The 15,446-nt window shown below is 48.4% G+C and overlaps 1 protein-coding gene across 1 annotated transcript in view; it reads left to right on the forward strand.

Annotated features, from left to right (window-relative positions):
• The first annotated feature begins 2,618 nt into the window (after window positions 1–2,618).
• Window positions 2,619–15,446, forward strand: part of FHL1 (four and a half LIM domains 1) — a 160,762-nt gene continuing 147,934 nt past the window's right edge. The window contains exon 1 of the mRNA XM_082264546.1: window positions 2,619–2,726. The gene's annotated coding sequence lies outside the window, so the exon portion shown is untranslated. The remainder of the gene's footprint in view (window positions 2,727–15,446) is intronic.

Genomic DNA, 15,446 nt, shown 5'->3' on the forward strand with positions numbered 1-15,446 from the left:
TTGGCTCCATGCATCTTCCCATCAATTTTAACCATCTTCCCTGTCCCTGCTGAAGAAAAGCATCCCCAAACCATGATGCTGCCACCACCATGTTTGACAGTGGGGATGGTGTGTTCAGGGTGATGAGCTGTGTTGATTTTACACCAAACATAACGTTTTGCATTGTTGCCAAAAAGTTGGATTTTGGTTTCATCTGACCAGAGCACCTTCTTCCACATGTTTAGTGTGTCTCCCAGGTGGCTTGTGGCAAACTTTAAATGACACTTTTTATGGATATCTTTAAGAAATGGCTTTCTTCTTGCAACTCTTCCATAAAGGCCAGATTTGTGCAGTATACGACTGATTGTTGTCCTATGGACAGAGTCTCCCACCTCAGCTGTAGATCTCTGCAGTTCATCCAGAGTGATCATGGGCCTCTTGGCTGCATCTCTGATCAGTCTTCTCCTTGTATGAGCTGAAAGTTTAGAGGGGCGGCCAGGTCTTCGTAGATTTGCAGTGGTCTGATATTCCTTCCATTTCTATATTATCGCTTGCACAGTGCTCCTTGGGATGTTTAAAGCTTGGGAAATCTTTTTGTATCCAAATCCGGCTTTAAACTTCTCCACAACCTGCCGTGTGTGTTCCTTGTTCTTCATGATGCTCTCTGCACTTTAAACGGACCTCTGAGACTATAACAGTGCAGGTGCATACAGGGCCGCTGATAGGGGGGGGGGGGGAACCACCAGCCCTCTTGTAGGGGGCCCGAGCACACAGGGAGGCCCACACAGAGAGGGGGATTAGTGATGGACAACAAATACAGAAATCTTCCTCCAGCACCTGAATCTGATCTGTACCTCTCTCTGCTATCAGCTTTTATCTGTTGAGAAAGAGACAGTTGTCCCTCACTAATCCCCCACCCTGTGTGGGCCCCCCTCCCAGCACTTATCTCTGCTCAGGAGTTTATTTGTAAATTGTAACTTTTGTTTCTCTCTCTCTGTCTCTCTGATCACTGAGCTCCAACTGCCCCCAGCCTGTATATTTTTCTCATCTCATCTTTTTTATTTAACATAGTTTTTTTTTAGATTTAGCCGGAATTATGCGAGTTATGTTATATTTGTGTCTGCTAATAGTGATTTTGTTGTAATTTTAGCTAAATATATCGTTAATATTTTCTTGGGGGGGCCCTGCCAGGTAGTCTGTACGGGACCCCGCGATTTCTAACAGCAGCCCTGGGTGCATATATATACGGAGACTTAATTACACACAGGTGGATTCTATTTATCATCATTAGTCACTTAGGTCAACATTGGATCATTCAGAGATCCTCACAGAACTTCTGGAAAGAGTTTGCTGCACTGAAAGTAAAGGGGCTGAATAATTTTGCACGCCCAATTTTTCAGTTTTTTATTTGTTAACAAAGTTTGAAATATCCAATAAATTTCGTTCCACTTCAGGATTGTGTCCCACTTGTTGATTCTTCACAAAAAATTACAGTTTTATAAGTCATAGTTCCTACTGTAATGCTGGCCATACACTAGCCGAAAAATCTGTTTAGTTTTTCGTACAGTTAATGGGCACAAATAGAAAATCAGTTTTAACTTTTCAGAGCTGAAAAATCGAAGGAACAGTTTGGAAAATTCTGCTGAACGAACGATAAATTGAAAGGTTAATGTGTTTCTCGCCCAAACGGTTTGCACTAGGCATATGTGACAAAATGAACAAAAAACTGACTCCTTTATATCCATTGAACGATTTTATCGTTTCGAAATTCGGTCATTACATTATGGTACGATCGTCTGCACTCCGATTTTCCCCTTTTTCGAAAATGAGTTTGAACGATTTTTCGGCTAGTGTATGGCCAGCTTAAGGGTCATCTATAGGAAGAAGTATAAGGCCCCTTTCACACGGGCGTTCCATATGTCCGTATATCACCCCATCCGTTTGCGGGTGATATACGAACATAATGCATGTCAATGGGATTGCGGATGTCAGCGGATGATCATCCGCTGACATCCGATTTGCGTCCTTTCAGTTCTGTTCCATTTTTTGGAAGGGAACAGAACCCTATTTTTTCTTCCGTTTTTTAAAAAGCAGGAAAGGACGCAAAATCGGATGTCAGCGGTGTCATCCGCTGACATCCCCAATCACATAGACATGCATTATGTCCGTATATCATCCGCAAACGGATGGGGTGATATACGGACCGGATGACACAAATGTCGTCCGTGAAAAAAAAAAAAAAGTGCTGGAGCGGATCGCAATACGGTCTGCTCCGTGTGAAAGGGGCCTAACTGTCTCTTTGTGAAAATACCAATTTTCTGGCATTCATATTTATCCAATGACTTCAGTATTGTCTATTCTGCTTTTCATGCATTCATGTGTGTATAAAAGCAGTGAAGTCAGAGAAACTCAGACATCTAACATTTTTGTACTGAGGTCAGCAATGGCAAGCCTCTGTGTTTCTATCCACACAAGATTCCTGTAAATAAGCTGACAAATGAATGTTTACAAGTAAAACTAAACCTCTTGAGATAAATTTCCCATTTCCCATTCCAACAGGAATTCCCATTTTGGTATCTATATACAGGATGCTCACAAACAAACCAAGCTGGATCACAGGGAAAAAAATGCAGCCCCAGACGTGCAGTTCGCAGGCTGTCCAGCAGGAGGCCCAGAGAAGGTAAATGTCAGTGGACAGCTGTGCACTCACTTCATCCATCTGTGCGGAGCGGACGGGACTGCATACAGTAAGTTGTCTCCTCACACATTACACCCGGTTATCTCTCCTCTACCTCCATGTCTGTGATTACAGTCACTCACTCCAACTCTTCTCTAGCCTCCTAATTGTATGTTAACTTCTCTGTGCATAAGCTGCTGCAATGAATATCCTATTATTTCCTCAGAAATGTGCAGTTTGCTGGAGTTCTAATGTGTTTTGTGGGATTTATTAATTAGGAAAATATGGATTTCAGGCTGAAGCCAGCTACATTCACATTGTTACTGTTCTATTCCTCCAATGCATGCCAGGTTTTCCTGAGCTCCTGCACAATTCCTTGGCTTTGCTCAGGTGTGACTGACTGACTGGCCGGCTGGGTGTACTGCACTTTGTAATCAGCAATCAGCTTGGAGTTAAAGCAATATTAACCACTTTACCCCCCTTCATGACTGGCCATTTTTTGCGACTTGACATTGCGTTACTTTAACTAATTGCTCAGTCCTGCAACGCTGTTCATAAATTAAATTTGTTTTTTTTTTACCCCACAAATAGAGCTTAATTTTGGTGGTATTTTCTCACCACTGGGTTTTACATTTTTTTTGTGCTATAAATAAAATACTGACAAAAAAAAAATGTTTTACTTTCTGCTATAAAACCTATCCCATAAAAAATTAAATTTCTTCATAAATTTAGGCCAGTATGTATTCTGCTACATATTTTTGGTTAAAAAAAATCCCAATAAGCGTATATTGATTGGTTTGTGCAAAAGTTATGGCATCTATAAACTATGGTGTGTGTGTATGTATGTATGTATGTATGTATATATATATATATAATATAGCGCTGATCACTGCACTAGTGTCACTGGTTCTCAAAAAGTGTCAGATTGTTGGCCTTAATATTGCAGTCCCACTATAAGCTGCTAATTGCCAACATTACACACATATATATTAGTGATGGTGGCAATTAGTGGCTTATAGTGGGACTGCAATATAAGGCCCCTTTCACACAGGCCGTTCAGATCCGCCTGTCCGTTTTTTTGGCGGATCTGAACGGTCCCCCCATGCATCTCTATGGGGCATCGGATTTCAGCGGAGACATGTCCGCTGACATCCGATCCGTCAAATCTGGATGGATGGAAACCCTATTTTCCATCCGTCCAGCGGATCGGATGAGAACGGACCGACGGTCTGTTCCCATCCGATTTCCCCCATAGAGATGCATGGGGAACTGAAAGCTGTGTCTCCGCACACAGCACGGAGACACAGCTGTCATCCTTCTGCTCAGCGGGGGATCAGCGGATCCAGGGCCGGACTGACCATAGGGCAGACCGGGCATATGCCCGGTGGGCCGAGGCCTCCGTTCTCAGTCAGTCAGACAGTGTCACTGTCTGTGTCCCGATGCCGGCGCTTGCCGGCCGCTGCTGGCCTCTCCGCGGCTGATTCTGCAGAGACTGAGGGCCGCCCGCCGCTGTCCCCGACTCCCCGCCAGTGGCCGCCACTCACTCCGAGTACTACACTGCCTGAGCTCAGCTGGCAGCCGGCTGATGCTGAGCTGAGCCCAGCGCCGCTCACTGCGGCCGCCGGCCGGTGTCATGTCAGATTGCAGCTGCATCCAGCGTAGGCACTCAGGAGGGGTGGACCGGTGACTGAAGGCGAAGGGGTGGAGCTAGAGGCCGGGGACCGTCACCCCCTGCTTGATTCAGGAAGAAGCGGCGGGAATGAAGTCGCCGGCGCCGCACCGCACCGCAGACAGCTGAGCCAGAGTGAGAGACAGAGAACAGAAGTTGGAACACCAGGACGACGAGCCAAGGCCTGGCTGCTGCAACAAGGTAAGGAAAGGGCAGCCGCAGGCTGCAGGCAGCACAAAAACAGACACAACAGCTGGGATTTGTGCTTCTGGGCTGGCCTCCACTGGCAGAGCAGTGTTCTGGTCAGACTGGTCTGGAGCTGTCACTGCTAGAAAACATGTGATGTGACAGCCAGGTGCACATTTTCAACATGAAAATGTGCACCTGGCTGTCACATCACATGTAACAAGCAAACTGGCATGATGGCACATGTTTTCTAGCAGTGACAGTGTGTAGTGTAGCTGACTGTTATCTGTTTTTTACGCCTGCGGCCTGTCTGCTGCTAAGCCAGAAGTGAACAATGCTCTGCCGGAGGCCAGAACCACAAATCCCAGCAGTGTTGTGTTTGTTTTTGTGCCCTTTCCTTACATGGCACATGTTCTAGCAGTTGAAAACAGCTACACACACACTGTCACTGCTGCTAGAAAACATGTGCCATGTAAGGAAAGGGCACAAAAACAAACACAACACTGCTGGGATTTGTTCACTTCTGGCTTAGCAGCAGGCAGGCAGCAGGCGTAAAAAACAGAAAACCGCTACACACTGTCCCTGCTAGAAAACATGTGCCATGTGCCATGTGCCATGCCAGTTTGCTTGATACATGTGATGTGACAGCCAGGTGCACATTTCCAACTTGAAAATGTGCACCTGGCTGTCACATCACATGTAACAAGCAAACTGGCATGCCGCATGGCACATGTTTTCTAGCAGCAGTGACAGTGTGTGTGTAGCTGTTTTCAAAACAGCTACACACTCACTGCTAGAACATGTGTCATGTAAGGAAAGGGCACAAAAACAAACACAACACTGCTGGGATTTGTGGTTCTGGCCTCCGGCAGAGCATTGTTCACTTTTGGCTTAGCAGCAGGCAGGCGTTGAAAATGTGCATCTGGCTGTCACATCACATGTAACAAGCAAACTGGCATGGCACATGTTTTCTAGCAGTGACAGAGTGTAGCTGTTTTCTGTTTTTTACGCCTGCGGCCTGCCTGCCTGCTGCTAAGCCAGAAGTGAACAATGCTCTGCCGGAGGCCAGAACCACAAATCCCAGCAGTGTTGTTTGTTTTTGTGCCCTTTCCTTACATGGCACATGTTTGCTGGCAGTGACAGCGTGTAGCTGTTTTGAAAACAGCTACACACACACTGTCACTGCTAGAAAACATGTGCCATGCGGCATGCCAGTTTGTTTGTTACATGTGATGTGACAGCCAGGTGCACATTTTCAACTTGAAAATCTGCACCTGGCTGGCACATCACATGTAACAAGCAAACTGTCATGGCACATGTTTTCTAGCAGTGACTGATCGGAGGTGTGACAGTGCAGGAATTGGGGTGATCTGAGGTGTGATAGTGCAGGAATTGGGGTGATCTGAGGTGTGATAGTGCAGGAATTGGGGTGATCTGAGGTGTGATAGTGCAGGAATTGGGGTGATCTGAGGTGTGATAGTGCAGGAATTGGGGTGATCTGAGGTGTGATAGTGCAGGAATTGGGGTGATCTGAGGTGGGAAGGTGCAGGAATTGGGGTGATCTGAGGTGTGATAGTGCAGGAATTGGGGTGATCTGAGGTGGGAAGGTGCAGGAATTGGGGTGATCTGAGGTGGGAAGGTGCAGGAATTGGGGTGGTCTGAGGAGTGAAGGTGCAGGAATTGGGGTGATCTGAGGTGTGATAGTGCAGGAATTGGGGTGGTCTGAGGAGTGAAGGTGCAGGAATTGGGGTGGTCTGAGGAGTGAAGGTGCAGGAATTGGGGTGATCTGAGGTGTGATAGTGCAGGAATTGGGGCTGATCTGATTTGTGTAGGTGCAAAGCTCACTTGATTTCTTACTATTATTCAAGTGGTTTACAGCAGTTACTTTATATGAAGTTGACAGTTGTTTATGTATCTCGCACTCCCAATTTCTTTGAAAACATTTTTCGGCACACTGTGCCCAAAAAGGTGGTCTACCCCTTGATTAGAGTAACCCTCATCTTCTGCTGCTTCATAATATTTTTAGGACTCAGCCATCAAAACAGGATTTAAAGTAAGACAAAAAAAACAGCATCATATGGCAGCTCTGATCTAAATTGGACCCAGTCTGTCAGATTAAACTAAAAAAACGTACCGTAATCGAATCCAAACATCCTGGAACATTAAATCCCGTCATCAACCATCCCGACGAACGTCACGCCCCCCCCCCCCCTCCTGGGCTGCTCAGTCCAAAATGCCCGGGCCTATTTTTTGTCCCAGTCCGGGCCTGGGCGGATCGATCCCCCGCTGATAAAAGCGGAGTCCGTTTGACGGACAGTGTGTGAAAGAGCCCTTAAGGCCAACAATCCTACACTTTTTGGGAACCAGTGACACTAGTGCATTGATCAGTGCTAAAAAATATGCACTGTCACTGTACTAATGACACTGGCTGGAAGGGGTTAACATCTAGGGTGATCCTCGCTGACCGGATGAAGCTCTGCATTGTTTACATATGCAAAGCTCCGTCTAGTGCACAGGTGGCAAACACAAGGCCCGCAGGTCGAAACCGGCCCACCAAGCCTTGTCATGTGGCCCGCGCGGCGGCCACTGGCCGCCACCTCCTGTTCTCACCAGCTGCTATAAGCTGTCATGGAACAGGTCTCCTTTTAATCAGGAGTAAACACGCTCTCCTCCTCAGTCTCCCCAGTGGCACCAGTGTAACGTTAGAAAATCATACCTCGTTAGAATTCCATACCCACGTCACTTCCTGTCAGAAACAGCTGAGCAGCGTAGCAGTGCGCATGCTTAGAGCCCAAGATACGTCATTGAACAGCTGAGAAGCTGACAAGTGCGCATGCTCCGAGGGTATGGAATTATCACGGTAGTGTGTGTAACGTTACACTTGCGGCGGTTACATTAAAACAGCTCGGCTGCAACATGGGTCATCTCCGCTCCTATCGCTGTCACTTCTCTGATGTAGGCTATTAAATGTAAAAGCGGCGGCGGATGTATGAAATGTAAATAACGGAGATCTCGGCTCCGTGATTTCGATTTCATACACCCGCCGCCGCTTTTACATTTAGTTGCCGACATCAGGGAAGTGACAGGGGTAGGAGCGAAGATGACCCATGTTGCAGCCGAGCTGTTTGAATGTAACCGCCGCAAGTGTAACGTTACACACATTACCGTGAAAAATCCATACCCTCCGAGCATGCGCACTAGTAAGCTCCTCAGCTGTTCGATGACGTAGGTGCACCGGAAGTGACGAGGGTATGGTTTTTTTACGGGTATGATTTTTTCACGGAACACCGGCTGTGTGTGTAGCTGAGCGTCTTCACTGTCAGTCTCGCATAGCCTGTTAGTGGCGAAGATACCTGGCGGCTGTGTGTTCTAATCTACGTCTAGCGGCTGCATCTTGGGGGTGGGCTTTTGAGGACTTGTAGCAGTAGTGACCATGAAAAGCATTCTTGTAAATTCCATCTTCATAGGAGGTTTGAGGAGGAGGTAGGAGAGTGTACAGATATAAGGTTTGCTTTGGAAGGTGAAAGGGGGAAGGAGGGCTGTGGAGGTGTGTAGGAAGATGTGTTTAGAGGTGAGGGAAGGGTGCTGGGTGCAGAGGTCAGAACCCAGGAAAAGGAGGGATGGAAACGAGAAGTTGCACATTGGGCACAGCACACCCTTGAATCCCTGCACTCTGTACATAGCGCACCCTTGAATCCCTGCACTCTGTACATAGCGCACCCTTGAATCCCTGCACTCTGTACATAGCGCACCCTTGAATCCCTGCACTCTGTACATAGCGCACCCTTGAATCCCTGCACTCTGTATGCAGCGCACCCCTGAATCTCTGCGCTCTGTACGTAGCACATTCCTGAACCACTGCACTCTGTATGTACCGCACCCCTGAATCCCTGCACTCTGTACGTAGCGCACCCCTAAATCCCTGCACTCTGTGCGTAGCACATCCCTGCTCTCTGTACGTAGCCCGTGCCTGAATCCTGCACTCCATACGTAGTGCATTCCTGAACCCTGCACCTAGCGCACCCCTGATTCCCTGCACTCCGTACGTAGCGCACCCCTGATTCCCTGCACTCCGTACGTAGCGCACCCCTGATTCCCTGCACTCCGTACGTAGCGCACCCCTTATTCCCTGCACTCCCTACGTAGCGCACCCCTTATTCCCTGCACTCCCTACGTAGCGCACCCCTTATTCCCTGCACTCCCTACGTAGCGCACCCCTTATTCCCTGCACTCCCTATGTAGCGCACCCCTTATTCCCTGCACTCCGTACGTAGAGCACCCCTTATTCCCTGCACTCCGCACGTAACGCACCCCTTATTCCCTGCACTCCGTACGTAGCGCACCCCTGATTCCCTGCACTCCGTGTGTATGTAGGGCACCCCTGATTTCCTGCACTCCGTACGTACTTAGCGCACCCCTGATTCCCTGCACTCTGTACATAGTGTGACCTAGCTACAACTGACCATTTGAGGGCAACCGCACTGCTGATGTGGCCCACGATGACATTAAGTTTGACACCCATGACCTAGTGTGTCTCCTCACTTATTAGCAGCTGCCGGCTGTCATCCACTGGCTGGCACCCGCTGAGCAGGTTCTGCTGTGATTAATCACAGCAGAAGTGGCGGGGATGTGCGCTCCCTACCCAGGAGTGCCCAATCGCATATACATATACATACACATGATTCTGCACAGAGCGGCTGCCCTGTACTCTTAAAGCTGCTATAAAGCAGTCAGCAAGTGGCTAGTAATGGTGGTGATCAGCGACTTATAATGGGACTGTGATAGTGTGGCATAAAAACTGATGCTGGGGGGAACTGACTAACTGCCACTGACATCACCAGTGACCCTAATACAGTTATCAGTGATAATACTGTCTCAGTAGTAATGACACTGGCTGGGAAGGGGTTAACATCTAGGGTGATCAAGGGGTTTAATGTGTGCCTAACTGTGTAATGTGTGCTGCTTTTTCCAACCAATCTCTTTGCTTCTTAGCCCTGCTTTGCAGAGATCAGAAACAGAGAGATTGCTCCCTCTATACAGAGCCCTGTGTTTGTCAACGCAGGGTTCTGGGCTGTGATTGCCCACAGCTGATCATTGGCTGGGACTTGTTGACTGGCTCCTGCTGTGTACAATCACAGCGGGGGCGGGAAGGGTGGTGCTGTGTGTACATGTTGCCAAAACACGGAAGCAGTCAGCGACAGGTGGGCGGTCTGCAAGTGGTTAAGCCCAAAAGCAAGCCTTGATTATAGCTGACCACTTCTTAGATGGGATGGCTGTATTTGTTTTCTTTTTTAGGCTTTCTTTCCTTTATTTTTACCTGGTGATGTGGCCAGTAAGTTTGTTGTTTTTCAACACAAATTGTTTTGCAGCTAAAGCGGTTACAGAGATGAGAGAAACCATTTCACACTGACAGGGCTGCTTACAATGATCAGCTTTTATGTATGTCAAACCTTTATCCCAAATGGGAAAACTGTTGCTGTAACTGCTTATGAAGTGTTAGCTAGAGTTTGGCTTCAATTTGTTTGTGTATCTAAATCTGCTAATCCATCTAGCAATCCTATCCCCTGACAATGCTGCTGTCTAAAGGGGTCTCTGTTGCTCCTTCATCCAGATTGGGGGCAATCTAAGGCCCATTTCACACGAAGGGTCAGATCAGGTCCACTTGTCAGTTTTTCAGGCTGACCTGATCAGAACCTCCATTCACCCCATGGACCGGCGGTGTTTACACCCACCAACCTCCAATCAAATAAAGAAAAAAAAGAGGGGATCCATCCTCCTCCATCTAAGCAGATTGGATCGGGGGCAGTCATGTGTAAACGGGCAGCAGAGTCTGTTTACACCTGCCGGTCCATAGAGCAGAGTGGGTTCAGTCTGTGTCCACTCTGCATAAACTCTGAGTAAACACGTACCTGTCATCCACCCTGCTCTGCTCTGATCAGCGGGCAGATCCCCTGCTGATCTAGGAAGAGTCCACCCTGTGTGAGAGGGGCCAAATACTGACCAGATCACCAGGTGAAAACGGGAAGAAAGCCTTAAAGCCTAAGGCTCCTTTCACACACTCCGTCCGTTGGACGGAGTCCATTTTTCTCAGCGGGGGATCGAGCCGCCGATCCCCCGATGAGCAGCAGGAGGACAGCTGTGTCTCCGCGCTGTGTGCGCAGACACAGCTGTCAGTTCCCCATGCATCTCTATGGGGGAAATCGGATGGGAACGGACCGTCGGTCCGTTCTCATCCGATGCCATCCGATCCGCTGGACGGATGGAATATAGGGTTTCCATCTGTCCAGATTTGACGGATCGGATCGGTTCGGATGTCAGCGGACATGTCTCCGCTGACATCCGATGCCCCATAGGAATGCATGGGGGGACCGTTCAGATCCGCCAAAAAAACGGACAGGCGGATCTGAACGGTCCGCCTGTGTGAAAGGGGCCTAAAATAAAAAAGAATTAGAAAACTAATGCAGCCACCACATCCAATGATTGGTAAGCTGCAATATATAAACATTTTGGTTGTGGGCATAGGACTGCTTTAAAACAACACTAACAAATATTCTTTAAAAATAAGCCATACACATTCACTACCTAATGATCCTGTAATCTATTTTTCATTGTTTCTTACTCTGTTTTTTATGCCTCCTTGTAAAGTTCTCTATGAGCTCCTGGAACTCTCCCTTTCCCCTCACTTCTGTGTGTTTGGAATGAGCAGTGCACTGCGCTATGCATGACACTTCTCATCACATAGTCTATAGTTTATCTCAGGAGTGAGCAAGAGAGGGTGGCTACATTCCTACATACATTGGGACCTTTAAGAACGAACATGGTCACCCTTAAACAGAAAGGCAGATCATAGCAGCAAATGGGGGAAAAAATTAATTTCTCTAGCGCTCATTGACAGACGTAGTCCTCGGTGATACACCACCTTCGGGTTATGTTGCCTCCACAGGAGCAGGACTAGACAGGAAATTAAAAAGCTCTGGCCACACCCTAGGGGCAGTCCCAGAGGGTATATCCTCTCTCTCTCTGCCTCAGCAAATCAGTTATTTTCTGTCTAGTTAGGAGTAAGGACCTAGATACCTTGCTGGGATCTTAGGTCCTGGCAAGAATTTTTTCTTAAAGAATTTTTTAGACAGCTTTTTTTCTCCAGTGTTCCTGTGAGATCTTCAAGCAAGAAAGCTGAACTGGGCGACGGGCTGGATGTTGAGATCCGGTGGTCACCCCAGTTCAGCCTACGAGCGCGTGCAGGCCATAGCTCCGCGCTGGGTCGGCCGCGACAAAGTCCCATTAAAGGACTGACCCCGCGAGTTAAACGTCTCGCTGAAACGCCAAAGACCATGAGTCACGGCGTCCATATCGGTCGACAGCCCTCCCGCCTCGGTGGAGAGGGATACTGTCAGGAGTTGGTGCCCGCCTGGTTCCGGTATGGTGAGTAGTATGTTCCCCCTTTTCCCCTGACGGGTCTTGTGGTGAACGCGGGCCCCTCTCTGTATGGTAAGATAGAGTCCCTCTCTATCCTATAAATGACACAGATCCTCCTACTTTGAGTGTGATTTTATGTGCAAAAAGCCAGGAGGCTTGGTTTGGGAGCTAACAATCTAATTGTATACATGTTAAAAAGATGTAATCTGTGGCATTCTGGGAATCTTACGGTGATAAGAATAAGCTACCTACCAGTCAGAAGCCACGGACATGTAGACTGCCTTCCTAATCAGATCTCCAGCTATTAGCAGGCCTCCCGAATGGCCATGCGGTCCGCCAGGGCCGGTACCGCCAACCACGCCAAATCCCCATGCAGAGAGAGTGTTGTGTGCCCTGCAGCACACCGCTATTCAGTACAGGCCGCCGCCATTTTTTTTGCTGGATCGCACGAGCCGCCATTTTGGCGTAGCCTCGTGTCTCCAGCATGGGGGCGGCCATGTTTGAGGTGATCCAAACACCTCGTGGAGCTTGGGGAGGCGCCGGAAGGCGTGCAGAGGGGCGGAGCCGCCTCCTTTCTTCCTGGGCAGCCAGCCAAAAGACTTCCTGTTTGTCAAGACAGCGCTGTAACCTGTTGCAGTTAAACTCTGAGCATCAAGTGGTGAGCCTGGGGGTCTATCTCTCTCTCTCTCTCTCGATCGATAGGGATCCCTAGCAGGTAACACTAAGGGGCTTTTTGTGGCGCTGGGGGTCTGGAAAAAAAAAAAGTTTTTTTTTTCTTTTTGAATTATATTATCCAGGAAGTGACTGGAATTATCATGGACCCTGCCACACATATTCCCCCACCTGTTTCCCTCGAGGGGGCCACGGGACCCGCCGGTGCACAGAGTATAGAGTCATTTACAGCTATTTTGGAGTCTATGGTGGCTCGGGTGGAGGCGGCCTGTCAGGGACGGGGGTCAAGGAAGCGACCCCCGCCTACCCCTATACTATCTGACACCTCTGACTCAGATTCAGAGATGGTCACTGCAGTTGCAGGTTCCTCTGCAAGGGCTGTTATCCCAGGTAAAGCCCCCTCAGACAGTGAGGAGGACGCTTCTTCTCCTGCTATAATTCAGGAAGAAGCATTGGTGGACGCACTAGTTGTGGCAGTGCAGGAAACCTTAAAACTTGAGGCTTTACCGGCAGAGGCAACTGAAACAGAGATTCCTTTTGGTACTAATAAACCCATCAAAACGGTGAAGGTTTTTCCTGTACCCAAATGTTTCGGTAATCAGATTAAAGGAGAATGGGAGCATTCTAAACGTACCTTTACTATTTCCAAGCGTATTGCTAGACGATATCCGTTTGAGGAATCCATCATTAAGAAATGGACGGTACCACCAGTGGTGGATCCACCTATTTCCAGGCTGAATAAAGCCACGGTTATCCCAGTGGAGGACACTTCGTCCTTTAAGGATCCGGTGGATCGAAAGATGGAAGCAGAGTCCCGCACCATCTTCTCTCTGATAGGGTCAGCATTTAGACCAGTAATTGTTATTGGTCTAGTTTCCCAGACACTTACGGAATGGGCGAAAATGGTACGCCAAGACCTTAGGGGAAAAGATATTCCCCAGGAGACATCTGATTTGATGGAACAGATTATACAAGGGCTACAGTTTATCTGTGACGCAGCCTTGGACACTACTCCCTTATTAGGGCATGCATCTATGTCAGCGGTGATCCTCAGACGTGTGCTGTGGTTAAAATGCTGGTCAGCTGAACTAGGTTCCAAGAAGACCTTGACAAATCTCCCTTTTCAGGGGAATCGTCTATTTGGGGCCAACCTAGATGAAATCATTAAGGATGCCACTGGGGGCAAGAGCACTTTTTTGCCACAGGCTGCTAAAGCTAAGGGACCTCGCAACAAGCGAGGACCTTTCTTTACCGCCCATAAAGGGCGCCCGGCTGGTACTAGCGGGAAAGGCAAGACTCCTCCAGGAGGGTTCAAGAAGGGCTGGTCGGACAAGCAGAGGACCAACCCAGCCAAACCCGAAGCAAAGGAGTACACAGCCTGAAGGTGCGCCCCCACCCGGTTTCAGGGTGGGGGGACGTTTTCACCGGTATTCAGGACATTAGATCGAGCATCAACCACTACTACCGGTGCGATTCTTCCCTTCCAACATTTAAGTACTACAGGAAGCGGTAGTTACCGTTCCCTGAATAGATCTTTTCCTTTACCTTTTCCTAAGATTAGTCCCTATACCTCACAGGTATCGGATCTGGTTGACCAGATAGGCCAAGTAGCCTCTAGTCGGGTGACTTCGGTCCCTGAGGTTCAACCAGAAAAGATCACCCTTCCTGATAACAATCAGGTATCTGATAAATGTGTGGGAACAGAAAACGACCAGACTTTCTCGGATGGTCGGGGCCAGATACCTCTAGGGACGCCTGGTTCAGATTCTATCAGCGCCAGTGGTCCTAGAAATTCTAGGCTGGCCTCCTCAAGCCGGCCTGGCCGACTTGAACATGCTAGTCGCAGACGTTCCGTGGGAACTTCGTCTCAGGGAGTGTCTGTGGTCTCAAGGACCAATTTACCATCATGCTTTACAGTCGCTGGGTTTAATGGCCTGGCCATTGAGACCCAAGTACTGAAGGACAGAGGTTTGTCAGCTTCAGTCATTCCTACCCTTATTAAAGCAAGGAAAGCGACTTCCAGCAAGGTCTATTATCACACATGGAAGACTTATATTGCGTGGTGCGAAACTTTAGGATTTCCTCCACGTACCTATTCGGTGACTCGAATATTGGCCTTTTTGCAACAAGGGGTTGAGCAGAAGCTAGCCTTGAGCACCATTAAGGGTCAAGTTTCAGCATTAGCAATCTTCTTTCAGAAACCTTTAGCTACCAAGTCCTTGGTGCGGAATTTCATCCAGGGGGTGCGGCACCTGGCTCCTCCAGTCCGCGCGCCCTTACCGCCCTGGGATCTTAATTTGGTTTTGTCAGTTCTACAGAAACCTCCCTTTGAAAACATCAGGGAAATTCCCTTGCTTACTTTATCCCAGAAGGTGGCCTTCCTGGTGGCTATTACTTCTGCTCGCAGGGTGTCAGAACTGGCTGCATTATCATGCCAGTCCCCATACCTAGTGATTCATAGGGATAAGGTAGTACTTCATCCTAAGCCATCCTTTCTTCCTAAGGTGGTTTCAGATTTTCATCTGAATGAAGATATTGTACTACCTTCCTTGTGTCCTCAGCCCAAGCATCATCGGGAACATGCGTTGCATTCCTTAGATGTGGTTCGGGCAATCAGGGTATACCTGAAAGCTACGGAACCATTCCGTAAGACGGATTCACTTTTTGTGATCACGGATGGCCCCAGAAAGGGTTTGCCTGCATCTGCCGCGACCATTGCCAAATGGATCAGACAAACGGTGGTACAGGCTTATTCTATTAAGGGTCAGAGTCCTCCGTTCCCTGTTAGGGCGCACTCCACTCGAGCGCTCAGTACTTCCTGGGCCTTTCGCCATCAGGCGTCAGTGG

The sequence above is a fragment of the Pelophylax lessonae genome (assembly GCF_965119305.1).
Source record: "Pelophylax lessonae genome assembly, chromosome: 7".
Lineage (NCBI taxonomy): Eukaryota > Metazoa > Chordata > Amphibia > Anura > Ranidae > Pelophylax > Pelophylax lessonae.